This window comes from Polypterus senegalus, chromosome 16 (genome assembly GCF_016835505.1).
Source record: "Polypterus senegalus isolate Bchr_013 chromosome 16, ASM1683550v1, whole genome shotgun sequence".
NCBI lineage: Eukaryota > Metazoa > Chordata > Cladistia > Polypteriformes > Polypteridae > Polypterus > Polypterus senegalus.
In genome coordinates this window covers 29,117,552-29,137,724 of record NC_053169.1, presented here as the reverse complement: position 1 = coordinate 29,137,724, position 20,173 = coordinate 29,117,552, and the positions used below count along the sequence as shown (strand labels likewise).

The window sequence follows — 20,173 nt, the reverse complement described above, 5'->3', positions numbered from 1 at the left end:
TGTGCAGAAAGCAAAGAGGTCTGAATACTTTCTGAATCCGCTGTATATGTGAGTATATGCTTGAGTGTGTCCTGTGGTCCAGAGGTCCCATGTTCAAAGCTGCTCTCAGCCTTGAATTAAGCTGGCCTTGTAATGGATGGATATGTCAATCTTTGATCCTGTATCCAATCAGATCCTAATGTGCATCTAAATGATTTATAAAGGGACCTTTTGAAAATTACTAAGACCGCCTCTCGGTAGTCAGGGTCAGGTTGGCCACAGTCTACCTCAGCAGTGTAACAACGCAACACAATAACATGCAGTGAGTGAAGGGGCCTGCATACTTTCTGAATCCTCTGTCAATTTTAATTTGGCTCAGAGTTTATTTATAAAATAAGATATCAAAGAGAAAATACATTTTTGATAAACAAAAAGTCACAACTGAAGCAAAATAAAAGAAGGGAAATCTAACTTTGGGACATGCACATTAGGATTTCTAATACAGTATGCTTAAACTTATTTTAGTTACATAGGAGACAGAAACTTTAGGGAAGGTTAAACATGTAATGCCCTGAAATGAGCTCACATCCATACGTACTGAAAACTGATTACTCGAGTTTCAATTGCATGGTTACAACAACTGGAGTTAAGCTGGTGTTGACCTTCTGCAATATTCTTAATAACAGTGTCATTTTAAGTATGATGAATTGAGGAAAAATGACAGATTCAAATGTCTACCTTTTCTGTCATCTGCTGTTAACACCCTGATTCCTTTCTAATTCTTTGTAAACATGGACATATCTATCTAGCAAATATATATATTTTTTGACAGTTATAGTCAGGCATCACTCGATCAGGAAAATGAAATATCCGCACAGCTGGAGAACCATTTTAAAATGCTTAAGCATATAAGGAGATTCATATTTCTGCCACTAAAAACTCATTTCATTTGCAGGATGATCTCTCCCTCCCTCCCTCTTCATGGTACCAATGAGCATTACACTCAGTCAGAGGTAATATGTTATGTCTCTTTCAGGCGTTTACGTGAACTCTAATGAAGATTTATATGTATACATTATTGCTTTGTGTACTATTTACTAATGGCTTTTTTATTTAAAAAGTGGACACTGATTATTCATCCTGCAATGGACTTACACTCTGTCCAGGTGCTGTTTCTGCCTCACATGCTATTTCTAGGATAAGCTCTCGCTTCCCCTGCGACCCTGCCCTGGATACAGTAAGTGGATTAAGAAAATGGATGGATGCAGTGACATAGGTTACAGACCATCATAAATGGTTATTGAAAGGTAAAACATTATGTATTTACTTTACAGGTTAGAGGGAAATGAGTAAAACATTTCCTTGTTAATAAAATCAATTAATATTTAGATAGTTATGTGTTAGTTATGTGTTTTTGCTTCTATTTTCTACCTTTGCATTATTTTGATCTTCTTTTAGTTATTTAATAAATTTATCTACTCTATATAAATAAAATCCTTAGCCTAAAAGTGTAATGATTTTGTGCAACAATTTTATGTGACTTTTTATCTCAGGTTTTTTGTCATGCTTTAAAACTGGCTAATTTTAAAACCTACATATATATGTTTGGTATCATTCTTTTCAGAATTTATTGAACTTTAATGTGATGTTGTTAGATTTTCAGATTCGTATTTCATTTTTAAATTATAAACTAAAATATCAAGAACTCATGTCCCGTGAGACAAGACTTTGTGACAAGAGATTTAACCACACCCAGGAACGGAAATAAAAGACAAGATTAGATGACAAAGACAGCTGCTGTACAGGCTGCCACTCAAGATGCAGATCATGTGGCATGGCAGCAGAAGCAAGCCAGCAGCTGATCGAGCAAAGAGGAGGTAAAAAACAAAACCTGTATTTGTTTCTCATTGTATCACCGTTTAAGAGGGGGTTTTGGAGGAGTAACCACATCTCCTTGGGATGCGTTCAGCCCCCTTCTTCACAACGTGAGCGGCAAAGACGCAAAGTGGCTGCCGCGTAGTGCAGGCCAGGGGGGTTGTCAAGCAAAGCGAGCAGGGGGTAAGCCCCCTAGTAATGTATAAAGATCTTTTGGTGGCTTTTTTCATTTCGTGCCGGAGGTGTTTAGGGTTACCCTCTCCTCGGAAGAGCATCTATGCTAATTTTTGATAGTCATCAATTATTTTTTATCCTGACCCTCATTTTAGGCCTTGTGGGTAGGCCAAGGCCTACCGGTTGCCCGAGTGTCACTCCTGCTTAAGCAAAAGAAGATTAAGAGGTGACATGATTGAAGTGTTTAAAATTATGAAGGGAATTAGTACAGTGGATCGAGACTGTTATTTTAAAATGAGTTCATCAAGAACACAGGGCACAGTTGGAAACTTGTTAAAGGTAAATTTCGCACAAACATTAGGAAGTTTTTTTTTACACAAAGAATGATAGACACTTGGAATAAGCTACCAAGTAGTGTGGTAGACAGTAAGACGTTAGGGACTTTCAAAACTCGACTTGATGTTTTCTTGGAGGAGACAAGTGGATAGGACTGGCGAGCTTTGTTGGGCTGAATGGCCTGTTCTCGTCTAGATTGTTCTAATGTTCTAATGAAGCAAACCCTGGGGAAAGGCAGTAAGATTCAGGCCTGTTTCGAGTGACTTTTTTGGAGGCCTCACCCATTTTTGCTATGTTGTGGTGCCAGAATCATGATAGGGTGAACTGCATAAAAATAAACAAAAAACAACAGGCTTAACCATAACATTAACACAGAAGGCAGATATAGATGTGCAAACTAATCCCATTATTCTATGTTTGGTTTCAAAACAACCTAGGTACCCTAGCTATGCAATCACTGAGGGTATCTTGGTGGTTCAAATCTCAGTTTCTTGGTGGTGGTCGTGGTGTGTAACACTGGGGCATCTCAGGGGGCCATCCTATCTCCTTTCCTGTTTACACTGTACACAATGAACTTTCAGAATAATACCAGCTCTTGCCATCCACAGAATTCTCAAATGATGCCTTGGATAATAGAGGCGGGTAGGAGTACAGGAGGCTCATGGGGGACTTTGTCTTATGGTTCAAGGAGAACCACCTGCAGTTTAACATCAAAAAGGAAAAAGACAAAAGAGTTGGTGGTGGACTTCTGATGTGTTAAGAAGCCCCCAAGACAGGTAGCTATCCAGAGGGACGAAGTGGAGGTGGTACAAAGCTACAAGTACTTAGGGTTCCATATAAATAACAAACTAACAACACATTTGTGCTGTATAAGAAAAGTCTGAGCAGACTGAGGTATTTGATGTGTGCAGAAAGCTGCTGGAAACCTTTCAGCAGTCCATTGAAGCCAGTGTATTGTTTTACGCGGCTGTGTCCCGAGGAAGTAATTTGAGTTCAGGTGATGAAAAAAGCCTCAACAAACTTATCGGAAATGTCAGCTCCATCGAAGGACTGACCCTGGACACTGCGGAGGCTGTTGTGGAAAAGAGAATGGTAGGATAATGTGATGACATCATGAACAACTCTGCTCATGCACTCCAGGGGGTGCTTTCATGCAGTAGTTTTAGCACCATAGTGTACTAAGAAGCATCTCCGGGGATCTTTTCTGTTTGCTACCATTAGGCACCTCAACACTTCCTTCTGACATCCCTTCCTTCATTCCAGCTCGCAGCCAAAGGAAGATAGTGCAAAGTTCAGTTTACGAGTTGCTATCTGTGTATTTTATGTTTTTTTGTTTTGCTGCAATATACATCTGAACTTCTCCTTGGAGATTAATAAAGTGTATCAAATCAAAAATGTTTTTTTAGTCTAGGTGCTGCCATGGTAGACTGTGTTGTGGACTTAAAAAATGAATGAGCGGTTGTCAAAAACATATTGTGGCTTCAGTTTCATCCCTAATATTCTAAATGTAGAATACAGCAGAACACATTTCCACATTTACAAATGCCTGATCATTGGCAGCCAGCTCATGAAAATAGTTTAAAAATAACAACAAATTCGCCTAAATGGAGACTTTTGATCACTTTCTTGCATTTATAAGTACCCTGGCAACTACAAATCATAAATGACTGAACCAAAACAGGAGACGTGACAATCAGATTAAAGGAGAAATTTTTTCACTGCTTGGGTAAGAAAAGAGTATTTGTCAATGGTTAAAACTTTACATGGCCACTGAACACCCATTTCTCACAAACTAAAACCTGAAGACAGATCCAATTAAAAGAATGCTAAACTTGCAAGAGAAGCTCAAGCACCCAAACTGTTGAATGCCATGTGACAGAGCATGTAATATCCATTGTGGCAGGTATGAAATGGCACAATTATCTCGGCGAGCCTCTAACCCCGTGGGCGTTGGGATGGATATTAGTAAACAAGTTGCACCGCTCGTCCAGAATTCAGGAGCAGGATTGCTTTATTCTGCACCACAGCTGTAAAAATAGAAGTGTGCCATGGAAAGATTGCGAGCAGTTTCACACCTCATTATGCTGTACAATCGCATTAGTAATAATTCCCTTTTTTTATGTTGCTTAGTTATAAAGAGTTGGTACATATGTTCACAACACATGCCAGATGCCCAAGTTACACCTCAGAGGAGAAAGAATAGCAACAGATGTAAAATTATAAAAGATCATCAGCTGGTAATTAGCTGCTATTCATGGTGCAGTCTAATAGCTTCCAATTGATCAAAGCTTTTAATTCTATAGTCCTAGAAATGTAGAAGAAAAGAAAAAGTTTAGAATTCATTAAAATGATTAAACAGCAAAACATTAAAAACTTTAGAGTTATAATGAATGAATCAATTAACGGGTATTATATGATACTTTATGCCTGCAAAAGGCAAAGTTATCACAAAGTACAGTACAAAAAATTAGGCAAATATTCTAAAAGAAAGAAAATTATGGGTGGCATAGGGGATTGCAGGGGTGCCAATTAGCTTCAGGAAGCTAGTTTCATATACTGGGCTATTCGATGTGTGCATACATTTGTGTCCCTACAAGGGCTGAGGAGGATGCTGCTGGGATAGGCTCATGATCCTTAAGACATGCAAGCAGGATAAGAAGATGGATGAATGGTAACAGGAAAGAAAACTACAAAGCAATCAGGTTTGTTTGAAATGGTTGAACAGTTTATGTTGTGGTGTGATTTATGTTTCCAAGTGCTTCTGTTTGGGATACTGGCAGCAGTTCTTGAGACGGATCAGACTAACACCACATCACATATTTCAGATTGAGTCTTGGCTGTGGTACCTGCTACTCCACCTTATAAACCAAGATGAGAAAATTACAAAACCTCGTCTAGATGATGACCTCTGAATGATCGTTTTATGATAACTTCGGGGGACATTCCAGGAAGGGTAGTTGTAAAACCTGCAGTTCATATTCAAACCTTTGGAACTTTCACATTTTGCCATTATTTAACATTCAATCATGGTGGATAATAATTGGGTTTTTGACACTGATCACCAGAAAAATACTCCTTTATAATGAAGTGAAAACTGATCTAAATGAATCATAAATATACAACACAAAATAATGGATCTAGACGTATTCAAATCACTGAATATCCCTTGGAGTCCAGTTAAGAATTGGAAAGAGTATGGCAAATGTGCTAGAGCAAAAACTGAGAGATTACGCAAGAAGAAGACTAAAGAGGGGGATTCCCCCAAGAGTTTGGTGATAACTCTGAAGGTGTTAAAAGGTATAGTGATTGAAAATGTTGCCTTGGTGATTCACCAGTCACAGCTTTATGGAAGAGTGACAAAGAGAAAGCCATTTGGAGATGTTTTTATATATTGTTGAGATTCAGTCTGAGTCTTCAACATTGATCAATATTTCTTCTGGAATAGAAATGGGTGGCGTGGTGTAAATTGGGTAGTTTCCTTTTAGCAAAATTTCTAAATTGAAAGTAGTGGAGATCTTGTTGCTGGGAAGTGAAATTTGAAGCATAATTGTTTATTAGATGCAAAAAATATTATCAATATACAGTTTTCTAATTGTCTTAATCCTGAATGTTTTCCAAATATTAAATACTGTGTAATTTTGAGAGGGTTGAAAAGTGATTATTGTGTAGAGGAGCAACAGATAAAAGCTCCTCTGCCCTGAAGAGCATCCTGTATTGAATTTGTATTCTGCGTAATTGGTGGAGACTTGAATCATCAGTATATTGACAAAAACTAGTGCTTAGCGAAGAACAAAGCAGGGCGTATAAAGAGGTACAGCAGTATTTGATTTCCATTGCAGACCAGAGGTCTCATGTCAAATGCCTTGCGTAGAACTCACACTAAAACATGGCATACGGACAAAACTAGAAATGTGCGTACGCACAAATAAATTCAGTTGCAGAAAACTGTGCATAAGCAAAGTTCTAAGTACTTTCCCTTTATAAATCACAATCAATGTGAATTTTAATGCACATGCACGAGCCTAAAGGCCCACCCCAGCTCCTCCCAGAATTTCACCTATTTGAATATGTAAATCAATACAGACCCTTTCTGTTCAGTGTTTCGTTAAAAGAAATGGCAAAAGCAGGTGTAAAAAAGAGGAATTTCAGCAAATGCAAAATGGAGGCCTGCTCAGTGAGATGGAAGTAAGGAAAAATGTGATATTTGGTGGTTTAAGTAGTGGTATAAGCAACAAAAGGAAACTGATGGAGTGGCGCAGCATGGAGGAGACACTCCAAAGTTCATGTTCAGAGGGTCGCACAGTACTCAAAATAAAAAAGAAGTGGTCGACATGAAAAGGCGAGTTACAGCCTGGAAATAAGCGACAGGGTTTGGCTGCTGTAACCCTTCTCAAACTCCACACCACTGCAAGGGTGTGATGACTGTCAAGTAAACCAAGTGAAATAAACGTGCAATCTAATTAGCTGTTCAGTGGAGCCCCTGAATCGCAATTTTTAGGCCAAGTCCAGGGGAAATGTGCTTGTTTTGCTGCTTTTTTGAATGAAAAATAACTTGTTTATAATGAATTTTGTAGACAAAACACACTTTACTATGATTAGGTTTTTAGAATTAGATCTAAAGGAAATTGGCCAGAACCAAAAAAATTATTTGTTATTTTGTTAGCTTTGTTTGTTCCAACAAAGCTATTTTACTAACCTACTCATATACACAGCAAGGAGCCACTTCAACCACCACCAAAGTGCAGCATACATCTGGATGATGAGATGGCAGCCATTCTTGAGGCCAGAGCTCTACATTTATATGTCTATACATTAGTCATTAATTAGTGAAGGGGTGAAAGGGATAAGAGACAGACTATGATTAGGGGGCCAGAATGACCAGGCCATGTTGGGCGATTTAGCCAGGACATTGGGGTACACATTACTCTATTTGAAAGATGCCCAGATGACCACAGAAATTTGGAACCTCGTTTTTATGTCTAGAATGTCAGTTTTTCATCATAACGTTTTCGTCACTGCACCAAGACATTGGGATTCACATACAGACCACAGGGTAAGCATCCCATGCTGGTCTCATCAACATCTCATCTGGTTCCTCCCATCCAAGTGATGGCTCAGACCAAAAATGTGGATGACCTGTTCTGAAGTGCAGATGGTATGGTTGTTACCTGCAGGGAGCCACTTTTTTTGAAAATACAGTACAACAGCAAGCTTTAACACTGCCTAGCTGGTGTTTCCAAATGTAAAGCAGGGGCTACTATTCCAGCAGTGCCTTCTATTGCAGGCCTCATATCTAAGAAATACTGCCACAACACTGTACATCTTCCCATAATATGAACCAAAATATCTATGTAATGGTTTGAAAAGGTGAATTTTGGTTTGCACAGACAGGTTATTGATCATCAGTGTATGATATATCATACATAATATATGTTCTTGGAAACAGGGTAAACAGTCTATAAAGTCATTCATTCCACATCAGAATTCAAAGGAAATCAATAAAAAGGACAAAAAGTGATTATTTTGAAGTAGCACAAACTAAGCTTGGGGAACGGCCTACTGAGATGTTTTCGATTTTTGACTCTTCTTGTTAAATGCCTCTGTCTTTTCAATCAGCCAATCTTCATTTTATGCAGCATCTTTTATCACCACCTATACCAAAAACTGCTTAAAGAAGTAATCTCAACACCTCTTTTTTAATGAAGTTTTTGAGAATTACTACTTGTACAGAAGCAAGAAGAAACAGAAAATCTCCTGAGGGGTTTGCTCAATGTATTACAAGAATTATCATCCATCCATCCTTAACCTGGACCCACCAAACTTCCATCCATCCATCCATTATCCAACCTGCCATATCTTAACTACAAGGTCCCGGGACCTGCTGGAGCCAATCCCAGCCAACACAGGGCACAAGGCAGGAAACAAACCCCAGGCAGGGTGCCAGCCCACCACACCCACCAAACTTTATATAAAATTATTTGGTAACCTCCGCCAATTTTGGAAGTACTGAGTACAACCAACACATTGTGAGACAGAATGCAGTCCACCAAAGGGCATGCATACCTTCTCAACCAGGGGAACATTGGAACCTCTAGTTAACTCTGAAGTCCGAATTGAGAGTGCTGGGGAAAGCCCAAGAGGAAAAGGACGTGGCGCTCTGGATGGCACAAAGCATGTTTGCTTATCTTTCAAGAAGAGGGTCAGAAGTCTCTGATGCACAGTAAGACATGCCAACAAAAGTTTATGGAGGAACACAGCAGTCTGCCATGTCCCTGAAGGTCTGCAATGAGAGTATCAACAGCCTGAAATAGGCTGCAGTGCCAAATAGGCTTGACTTTTCAACAAATAAAGGGGTACAGTAAACAATTACAGAATTGGAGATAAACTTAATAATAAATAATAATAAACTTTTACATTTCCTTGAGGTTAAGATTATACTAATATTCACTCACTGTAATTCCAACATGCATGTTAGTGACATGTTTGATGCAATGTAATGGACTGGTGCAATTTTTATTAAGCTACTTTGTGTTTAAATTACCATCTGATAGCTGTTGCAGAAATGATTTTCCAGTCACCATATGCTTATCTCTAATGATTGAATCCATAATGAGGGAAAAATCTGGGGACTTTCATAATTATAAATAATGAAATAAATTATTGTATGATGCAGGAAAATCTGACAGCAAAACCTAAAGCTTATTCTCCATTGGGTCTATTTTCACCTTGTAAAAGAATTAATGCAATCACATAAAATAATTTGTAATGCACAGCGGCAGGATTACCTGACAAAGCACCTCAATGGTTTTGCCACTTCTGACTTTTATTTCATAATGCATATTCGTCCAGCTGCCAGTTAAAGGACACATACTCATTTTGTAGGACACAATGTAATTCCTTACATTTCTCTAGAGTCTAATAAACATTTTACAATTAAGGCTATTTTTACACATCCATCCATAACCAGTAAGCCCCTCTTTCTGCTTGGGGTCATGTCACAGTGAGACGTAACCTTTCTGAAATTGTTAAACTATAATCTGGATAAGATTTTGGCCTTCATTATATTCATGGAATTACAGGATGACTGCTAAGCAGTAAGTATACTTAATGAGGGAAGAATCTTATTAAATAAAACATTCATTTCTGGGGAAACAGCTTTGCTATCTATCTATCATATAGTACCTTTCATTTCTATCTATCTATCTATTTTGTAGTGCCTTTCATGTCTATCTATCTATCTATCTATCCATACATTATCCAACCCGCTATATCCTAACTACAGGGTCACGGAGGTCTGCTGGAGCCAATCCCAGCCAACACAGGGTGCAAGGCAGGAAACAAACTCCGGGCAGGGTGCCAACCCACCACAGTCTATCTATCTATCTATCTATCTATCTATCTATCATATAGTACCTTTTCTTTCTTTCTTTCTATTTATTTTGTAGTGCCTTTAATGTCTATCTATCTATCAATCATATAGTACCTTTTCTTTCTTTCTTTTTTCTTTCTTTCCTTCTTTCTTTCTTTCTATCTATTTATTTTGTAGTGTCTTTCATGTCTATCTATCTATCTATTATATAGTGCCTTTCATATCCATCTATGTATTATTTAAAGCCTATGTATTCTATAGTTATTTTTTATCCATCTATCTAATATACAGTATCTTTCATATCCATCTGTGTTTTTTAGTGCCTTTCATATCTATGTATTGCACAGTGCCTTTTGTTTATATCTAGGTATGTACTATATAGTGCTATTCATCTGCATCTGTGCACTATACAGTACCTTTGCTATCTACCTTATCTTTATCATTCTGCTGTATCATACCTTATCTGTCTACGTCTTTACCCTATATAGTGCTTAATCCATCTGAGTTACTATCTATCTACACAGTGCTTTATCTACAGAATTTGCCCCCCATTTAACACAATGCCTTTCATAATGTGTATAATAACTAACCTTAAAAAATAATAATTTGCAACACAGGAAGAATTAAACAATGCAGTGAAGATAAGTATAGTATACCTAAAGTAAGGGGATCGCTCATAAATCAAAATGGCAATGGTAAAGGTCAAAATGAATCAAGACGGATTGAGTAGTAGGTATGCCTTTATTACATTTCACTTGAATAAAGGTGGGCTTTCAATTGGGATTTGAGCTTTAAGTCCCAAAAGAGCTGCACAGACAAATGGGTGCTGCAAAGTTAAATAAGCTCTGAATGAAAGCAAGAAAGTTGACATCAAAAGTGTTCATCAGATGTACATAAAACAAATACAACTCAAAGATACAGCAAGGAGAAAAGGGAGATACGGCTGATATTAACAGATATGCTAAAACATTTGTTATTGGGTTAATTAAACAATCAAATGCATTAATATCCTTTTCTGTTTGATTTCAATGAAGCTTAAACTTTCTAGGTTTCCACTGGTCAAGAGATGCATCAGCTTTTACTTACCTAAAATTATAACATTAATTTTAATCAACCCTTTTTACAATCAGCCCAAGCTTTAAGTGAAACAGATGATGCTGAAATCAGAGGTGAATGAATGGTGGTAAAATTATTTGGCCGTATTAACACAATGTTTTTAATATGACCCTAAATCTTTTCAGCTAGATAAAGAGAAATTAGGTGTGAAACGAATTTTTTCATGCCAGCTGGTCAGCAAAATTTGCAAATGAGATTTCCTTGCCTTGCAGTGCAGCTTTACAGTGCCTTAATAGCTGGGCATGAAATCAAAAGTGCGCAGGATGTCAGTTTATGTTTGTGCGGTGCGTAACAATGACATCCACTTACATTTTTTATTCTGTACCCACTAAATTCCATACAAGATTGTGGGATACAAAAGCCTACCAAAGAAGCAATGGTGAGCTGCTTCATGTTCCCAAGATCGGTGCACTGACTGAAGTAGACACACTGAGACAATTCTTAGGAACACTGTGCTAATACTGGGGAAGACCTCCCTTTCCTCTTAAAACAGTGCTTAGTGGCATGGAGACATTCTTTGAGATTCTGGTCCATGTTGACAGCACAGCATCATGCAATTTCTGTGTCAGCTGTCCATTCATGATGCCAGTCTCATGTTCTACCACATCCCAAAGGTGTTCTGATGGATTCTTATCTAGTGACTGGGAAGGCCACTGAAGAACACTCAACTCGTTGCTATGTTTTGTGCTTTGTGACATGGCGTATTCTCAGTAGCCATTAAAGAGGGCTACATTGTGGCCATGAAGGACGCACATGGTCAGAAACAATTCTCAAATAGGCCATGGCATTCAAGAGCTAATGTATTTGTATTAATGCCCCCAAAGTGTGCCAAGAAAACATTTCCCACACCATTATGCTACCACTTCCCAGACTGTCTTAAGACTGCTGTAGTTAAACCCCTTCTTAAGAAACATAATCTTGACCCCTCTGCCTTTGAAAATTTTAGACCCATTTCTAACCTACCCTTCTTAAGTAAAATTCTAGAGAAGGCAGTCATTATGCAGTTAAATGACCACCTCAATAAACATGCTATTCTTGATACTTTTCAGTCAGGCTTCAGAACAAATCACAGTACAGAAACTGCACTCGTTAAAGTAGTAAATGACTTGCGGGTAAATGCAGACAAAGGTCATTTATCTGTTCTCATCCTCTTAGATCTGAGTGCTGCATTTGACACCATTGATCATAATATTCTTAGAAATCGCCTTAGTCAATGGGTGGGCCTCTCTGGCAGTGTCTTAAATTGGTTTGAATCCTACCTGGCAGGGAGAAAATTCTTTGTGAGTTGTGGTAATCAAATCTCAAAGACACATGATATCCGATATGGTGTTCCACAAGGCTCTATCCTGGGTCCGCTGTTATTCTCAATCTACATGCTTCCGTTAGGTCAGATTATCTCAGGTTACAACGTGAGCTACCATAGCTATGCTGATGACACACAGCTGTACTTATCTATAGCACCTGATGACTCCGACTCTTTCGATACACTAACACAATGTCTTACTGGTATTTCTGAATGGATGAATAGTAATTTTCTCAAACTAAATAAAGAGAAAACTGAAATTTTGGTAATTGGCAATAATGGATTCAGCGAGGTTATCAGAAATAAACTTAATGCACTAGGTTTAAAAGTTAAGACGGAAGTAAAAAATTTAGGGGTAACCGTTGACTGTAATCTGAATTTTAAATCGCATATTCATCAGACCACTAGGACAGCATTTTTTCACTTAAGAAACATAGCTAAAGTTAGACCTCTTATATCATTGAAAGATGCTGAGAAATTAATTCACGCTTTTGTTTTCAGTAGACTAGATTACTGTAACGCACTCCTCTCAGGACTACCCAAAAAAGACATAAATCATTTGCAACGAGTGCAGAATGCAGCTGCTAGAATCCTAACTGGGAAAAGAAAATCCAACACATTTCTCCAGTTTTGATGTCACTACACTGGTTACCTGTGTCATTCAGGATTGACTTTAAAATACTGCTTATGGTTTATAAAGCCTTAAATAATCTCGCTCCATCTTATATATCGGAATGCCTGACACGTTATATTCCAAATCATAACCTCAGATCCTCAAATGAGTGTCTCCTTAGAATTCCAAAAGCTAAACTTAAAAGAAGTGGTGAGGCGGCCTTCTGCTGTTATGCACCCAAAATCTGGAATAGCCTGCCAATAGGAATTCGCCAGGCAAATACAGTAGAGCACTTTAAAACACTGCTGAAAACACATTACTTTAACATGGCCTTTTTATAACTTCACTTTAACTTAATACTGATACTCTGTATGTTCAATTCTTCATAATAACTATTCATGGTGGCTCTAAAATCCGTACTGACCCCTACTCTCTTCTGTTTCTTTTTCCGTTTTTTGTGGTGGCGCCCGCCACCACCACCTACTCAAAGCATCATGATGCACCAACATTGATGGACTGAAAGCCAGAAGTCTACGTGACCATCATCATCAGGTCCTTCGATGAAAACGCTAAATACAAAGAGGACTGTTTGATTTATGTTAGGTAGATTGCCCAGAGGGGACTGGGCGGTCTCTTGGTCTGGAACCCCTACAGATTTTATTTTTTTCTCCAGCCTTTGGAGTTTTTTTGTTTTTCTGTCCACCCTGGCCATCGGACCTTACTCTTATTCTATGTTAATTAATGTTGACTTATGTTTATCTTTTATTGTGTCTTCTATTTCTCTATTCATTTTGTAAAGCACTTTGAGCTACATTTTTTTGTATGAATATGTGCTATATAAATAAATGTTGATTGATTGATTGATTGACTTCCACCCTGGACTGTTGCCACAAGGCAAACTGGTTGCATGGATTCACACTGTTGGCACCAGATGCTGTCATCTGCTTGTCTCAGCACAAATTCAGATTCATCAAACCAGGCCACGTTTTTCCAGTCATCAGCTCTCCAGTTTAGGTGAGTCTGTGCCCACTACAGACTCAGCTTTCTGTTCTTGGCCAACAAGAGCGGTCTTCTGCTGTTGTAGCCCATCCACCTCAATCAATGTTCAACGTGTTGTGCATTTAGAGATGCTTTTCTGCTCGCCACAGTTGTACGGGGTGGGTATCTGAGTTATTGCAGCTTTTCTGACAGCTCAAACTAATCTGGCCAGGCTCCTCTGACCTCTCTTATCAAGAAGGCCATTCCATCTACAGAACTTCCACTCACTGGATGTTTTTTGTGCCATTATGAGTAAACTTTAGTGAAAATCCTAGGAGGTCAGCAGTTAATGGAATAATAAAAATAGTCCGTCTAGCACCAACAATCATGCCACAGTTAGGGTGTTTGATATGCAAATGAACTAAAGCATGATTTTAGGCATTGCACTGCTGCTACATGATTGGCTGATTAAATAACTGCTTGGATAATTGGGTATATAGGTGGTCCTAATAACTTCCTCTGTGAGTGTAGAGAAGGTTGGTGAGCTGATCTGACTTTCCAGGGTTTGTTATCTGCCAGCATTTGTGAGTTGTTTCAGATTCTTGGACCTTTCACTTTCTGTTGATATTTGGATTCCAAATTTCCAACAACCAATACTCCTAATATTGAGACCATTTTGTTCCTGAAGCAGCTTGAAAAGGTGGGGAAAGGAAAAAGGATTGAAGGCGTTGTTGTTTTTGTTTTAGACTCCGAAAGAATCTTTGAGTAGCCTGGACATGGAGAAGGGAACATGACTAGAGTCATCACTGGGATTTGAGTTGTATTTTGTTTGTGACTTGAAAGGTCCTTGGTGGTCCCTTCTAGCAGCTTGGGCAAGGGAGGGGAGAACAGGGCTAGAGTCGGCGAATTTCTGAATTTTTTTTTTTTTATTTAATTATAGTTATAATACAGTCTAACAAAAAAACCAAAAAACATTTTTTGTGGTGTCTTGGTTTTTAGGCCTGTCCCTGGGGTCATTTAGGATGCTGATTCAAAAAATTGCATTAGATAGACCGCGTTAGCTCTAGTTTCTTTACTGAAGACAACAACTTAGTATTCAGCAATGACATCGGAAACCTTCTGAAGAAAATTGGTCTTTCAGAATATAACCCAAGCGTGTGGTGTCTTTTAATCAACAGTTCAAAACGTAGTTTAAAATGTGCTCTTTTAAATAACGGCAACAAATATAGTTCTATTCTAATCGGTCACCCCACCAGGATGAAAGAAAAGTACAAGGCCACCTTTTTAGTCTTGGAAAAGATAAATTACCAAGAACATCAATGGATGATTTGTGTAGACTTGAAGATGGTTCATTTTTTTCTTGGTCAACAAAGTGGCTACACAAAGTATCCTTGTTTTTTATGCCTTTGGGATAGTAGAGCCAAACATGAACATTGGGCAAGAAAAGGGAATATATGGTGGTTGTAGGACAAAATTTAATCAATGGACTCTTTGGTAGCACGAGATAGAATCCTACTGCCACCACTACATATAAAGCTAGGCCTGATGAAACAATTTTTAAAGGTTTTGAATAAAGATGGTTCGTGCATTGAACACATAGCATATAAGTTACCTGCACTTACCATGGAAAAACTGAAGGCAGGAATTTTCGATGGTCCACAGATCAGACAACTTATAAATGACCCACATTTCATAGCATCAATGAATGAAATCATATCATATTCCTGGTCTTTATTTCTTCTTGTTGTGAAAAACTTTCTTGGCAACAAGATGACAGACAACTACACGCAATTAGTAGAGGATACGCTCTTTCATTTCAACAGACTTGGCTGTAACACGAGTGTTGAAGTCTATTATCTGCACAGTCACTTAGATCGCTTTCCAGAGAACCTTGGTGACTTAAGTGAAGAGCAAGGTGAAAGGTTTCACCAAGATACAAAAACAATGGAAGCCAGATACCAAGGAAGGTGGGTTGCACACATGAGGGCAGACTATTGTTGTAATCTTATGTGGGATTGATCTGGCATATCCCACTCTCAGAATTGTGTGTCGAATGACTGGAAAGTTTGTATTATAAATCTGTGCGTTTGGTATGAAATAAGTAGATTTTCATGTAGTACACTTTTCTTTTAATATTTAATATGTTTCCTTCATGCTTAAAAGATATTAATTTAAACATTACATTAAAATATCCTGATTTTTTATGGGTGAGCCGAGTGAAGAGTGGTATATGGCATATGTTCTGTATCTCAAAAACTAAAGCTGTTAGGGGGAAAACTGGGGCCATTTTTGGAATCAGCAGGTGAGATATACCCAGAAACAAGTTTAACATTTTGGGCACCAAAATGTGTGTTGGCCAGTGATAATTATTCACATATATGACTGTAATTTTTGGACGGAATTACCAGTTTTCACTTGCTTTCAACTTCCTCATAAGAGCTGATATTTCATATCACCTTGTTTTTAATAAACTACTTTTTATTTTTGTACCATCTTGTCTGTGTCTCTCTCACTCACCCTGGTTTATCCTCAGTATGATTGCTTGCCACCCCATGGTTGAAATGTTTCAAGGCAAATGGTGGGTACAAGAATTCACAACCTGTTCAATCTCTATATATAATCTTCATTTGGATCTTGATCTTTGTTTGTCCGCGAATGAATTAGAAGAAGAAGCACTAGATGGCAGTAGAGAGACAGCTAAAACATGGGCATTGCATTAAGAATCTCCTCCAGACTTATACTACTGAAGACTGTTGTACGCCAGTCACACCTCAAAACACAGACATTCAAACTAAACAAATTGTTGTGCTTTAAATTAACTAAAGAGATCTTCATTTAGATCTTGATTTTTGTTTGTCCGTGAATTTCACGCATGCGTAGACCACCTTGCAGTTTAGTACGTTGTTGTTACTCACGAATGTCAACAATGTGCCAGAATAACGAAAGGGGTGGTGGACAGCGTTACTCTGGTTAGCTCCTGAGGCCTGGTTAGAGAATGAGATTGCCGAAGATAAAAGGTACGTGCCTACATAACATATGAATGAAAGAAAGACAGTGGGTAAAATGAATGACAACGTAACAGCACGTTCCGTATATTATTACTGTTGCGTTGTAGCCGGCGAGTGCTGCGTGTCTCACAGTTGTACTGTGGCTTGCTCACATGTCAGTGATGCGATCCCTATTTATGCTTTAAAGAGCCTGGATACCTATGTGTCCCCCTTTTATAACCATTGCTCCGTGTATATTGTCTTACTCTTTGGATTGCCACAAAGCAACCTGGAGATTGGAGAAAGGTTGAGAAGACATCATGAGAGGAAACGATAGCGTCGTGAAAATGAGACGGACTGTGAACGGACAGAAGCAGAAATGCTCCCACATCACCACATAATTACTATTCGGACAGTGATTCCGAGTAGGCCGCTCCTATCGAATCAATGTCCAAGGGTTTTGTAATTTTGTTTCCCTTATAAAAAATCATAATGCTGTGCGACGAAGGGCCCAGTTCACGACTGGCAGCCGTGTTTAAACAGGGAGCCCTTTACAGACAACTTTAACACACACAACATAGTTGGGCACACATGGCTATTCGATACATAAAGCATATCATTATTAGCAAAGTGAATAAATACATACAAATCTAATGTGGTTCCTTCCTTATATCATAATATTCTACCATCTAACCCCGCCTAAATCTGACCCGGCCCTATTCCGTGTACTGCAGCCAGGTGTATTGTTTCAGTGTGCATGATTTGCGGGTCCTTCACTGTTTTGTCATTAGGAAAGAACAAAAAATAAAAAAGCAAAATATAAAAAATAGACAAGTTGAAGTAACGACTCTCAAGACTCAAACTGAAAAAGTAAATTAATTAGCAGTTGAAGTTGCATAGAACTTTTCTCGGTTTTAAGATAGACAAGTTTGCAAATTCTCCTAAGATTTTCAATGGGAGATTTTGAAAGTTCAAAATTGTGTGCAGCGTGTTGTGCTTGAGATATCTTAATGAAAACTGAACTGTTCCGGCAAATTTCCTTGAAGAATAAACAGGCCAAATTTCAACACAATCGACCCACTGGGAGCCGAGCTGACAGCTATTGCAGTAGGTGCTTTTCATATTATACTGTATGTAAACACACCTAAAAATGAGTCCAGTTTTAGGGAACTGTCCATGGGATTACTGTGTAAGCCAGACCCAAACCCATCAAATAAGCTGCACTACTCATCCAATAAGACTGCCACTATAAGATGTTATGTCTCTGACCAGGAGGTACCAAGATTCGGACCCAATACTGGTTAGCAAGGAGAGTGACTATAAACTCAAAACTTTGATCAAAAGGGTTCAAATACCATTGTCAGTGTGGAGTTTACATGTTCTCCTTGTTTCTGTCATTATTTTTCTGCTGGGACTGCAATTTTGATGTTCAGTTTCGGTTAATTTGAGACTTCAAATTGGCTGTTTGTGAGTGTGCCCTGTAATAGACTGGTGATCTTCCTCATTTTTCCAAGTCTGTCTTTGCATATGATTCTACAAGTATAGACTCTGCCCCAACAATTATGCACCAGTAGTGTGATGGTTAAAGGTTTGGATTTCAGACCTTGAGGCTGTGGGTTCAAATTCCACCATTGACACTGTGTGACCCTACAGAAGTCACTTCACCTGCCTGTGCTCCAATTGGAAAAAACAAAAAGAAATGTAAACAGTTGTATCTCAAACATTGTATGTCTGTAGTACTAGGGTGTCGTACCGTGTTAGCCATTAAGAATGTAGTGAGAAGTCAAGCAAAATGACACCTTTAATTGGCTAACTAAAAAGATTACAATATGCAAGCTTTCGAGAAAACTCAGTCCCCTGCTTTATACATCTTCCCTGAAGAAGTGGCCTGCATTGCCTCGAAAGCTTGCATATTGTAATCTTTTTAGTTAGCCAATTAAAGGTGTCATTTTGCTTGACTTCTCACTACTATCTCAAACATTGTAATTGACTTTGGATAAAAGTGTCAGCCAAATAAATAAATGCAAATGCAATGAATGTCCAGATATGTTGGAATGGTACTGTGTGCATATATGAGTATAAGTCTTTTTTTGGCGTGACAATTTTACCTACCATATCTCTTAAATTAAAAACACATTCTGAGTGATCTATCCAATAAGATAAAGAAACCAAATTCCTAGTAAGGCAGCAGAAGGATCTCTAGTGGGAGACATGTGGGAGAAAGGCACTGCAGAGCAATGTGCACTCATAATAACGGGTCAGCTCTTTATGGCTACAATATTGTGCAGTACTGTAGGTCTGCGTCAAAAACCAGGCTGTTTTAAAACTTGCCAAGGGCATTCGGCAGAAATTCATGCTGGTGGTGAAATGAGAGTTCATTTGCTATGACCCTGAACAAAATCAGGTTGTTCAGGTGAATGTAGACTCCTAAATAAATAATACATTAATCATCTCTGATTCCTGTAAAAAGTATGAAATCAAGAACTTTTTGGCACCTTGTGACACTTTTACATACACTTCAACTCCCATCTCCTCAAGGGCTAAAAGTAGCCACTCTGAAAGCCCCTCACCATACAATGATCAATGTTCTTAGTAGTTGATATTTCCCATTAATAGGTTTACACGTTTATGAATCAGTAGATGACACATTTATACTGTTATATATTGGGCAGTGCCTCATTGCACAATATTGTCTATCAGCCTGCAAGTCTTAACGTCAGATATGTCGCCCGTTTGAGCACACGTCATTCTGTGTTTGTGATTTTTATCATTTGTTTTCTTTGTTTTCCATTCTGGTACCCAAAGTCAACCTCAACTCCTACTTAACACAGGATCAGGGTAATATCGCTAGCCAAGTTGTTCTTAAACTCAGTCCTGGGGACCCCCTGAACCTTCGGGATTTTGTTCCAACCTCACATTTTACCTCTAATTGATCAAATGTAACTAGCTGGGCATTTTTCTACTCTCTAATTCTGCACTCAGAAAAGTAAAGCACTCTGGTTTTTTTTTTTTTTTGTAAAACATACAGAAATTTGTATTTTTTTCAATGGCTTTCAATACTGTGTTTTGATTTTTTCCTGCTAATTTGCACTTTTTCTGTGTATTTGGCTCCCTTAATTATATATTAATAATGACAATTAGACACCCTGGGCAACCAACACTGAATGCTGAAAGGCTGCCACTACTACAGCATTGAACTCACTAATGTGCCCATTTGCAGAATACATAAATAGAACAGCCAGAAAACGGAATAAAAATCAGAAAGATAATGAAGATCTTAAAAAAAAAACACATAAAAAAAACACAACACATTTATTTACATATAAAAATATATGTACTTGGTATTTGGTAAGCACCTTGAGCATGGCAAAGGTGCTATACAAATAAAATGTATTATTATTATTATTATTATTATTATTATTATTATTATTATTATTAATTTC

The 20,173-nt window shown here is 38.2% G+C and overlaps 1 protein-coding gene across 3 annotated transcripts in view; it reads right to left on the bottom strand.

The window, feature by feature from the left end:
• LOC120516780 (muscarinic acetylcholine receptor M3-like) overlaps nucleotides 1–20,173 on the bottom strand; it is a 510,502-nt gene that overhangs the window by 158,251 nt on the left and 332,078 nt on the right. The window lies entirely within an intron of this gene.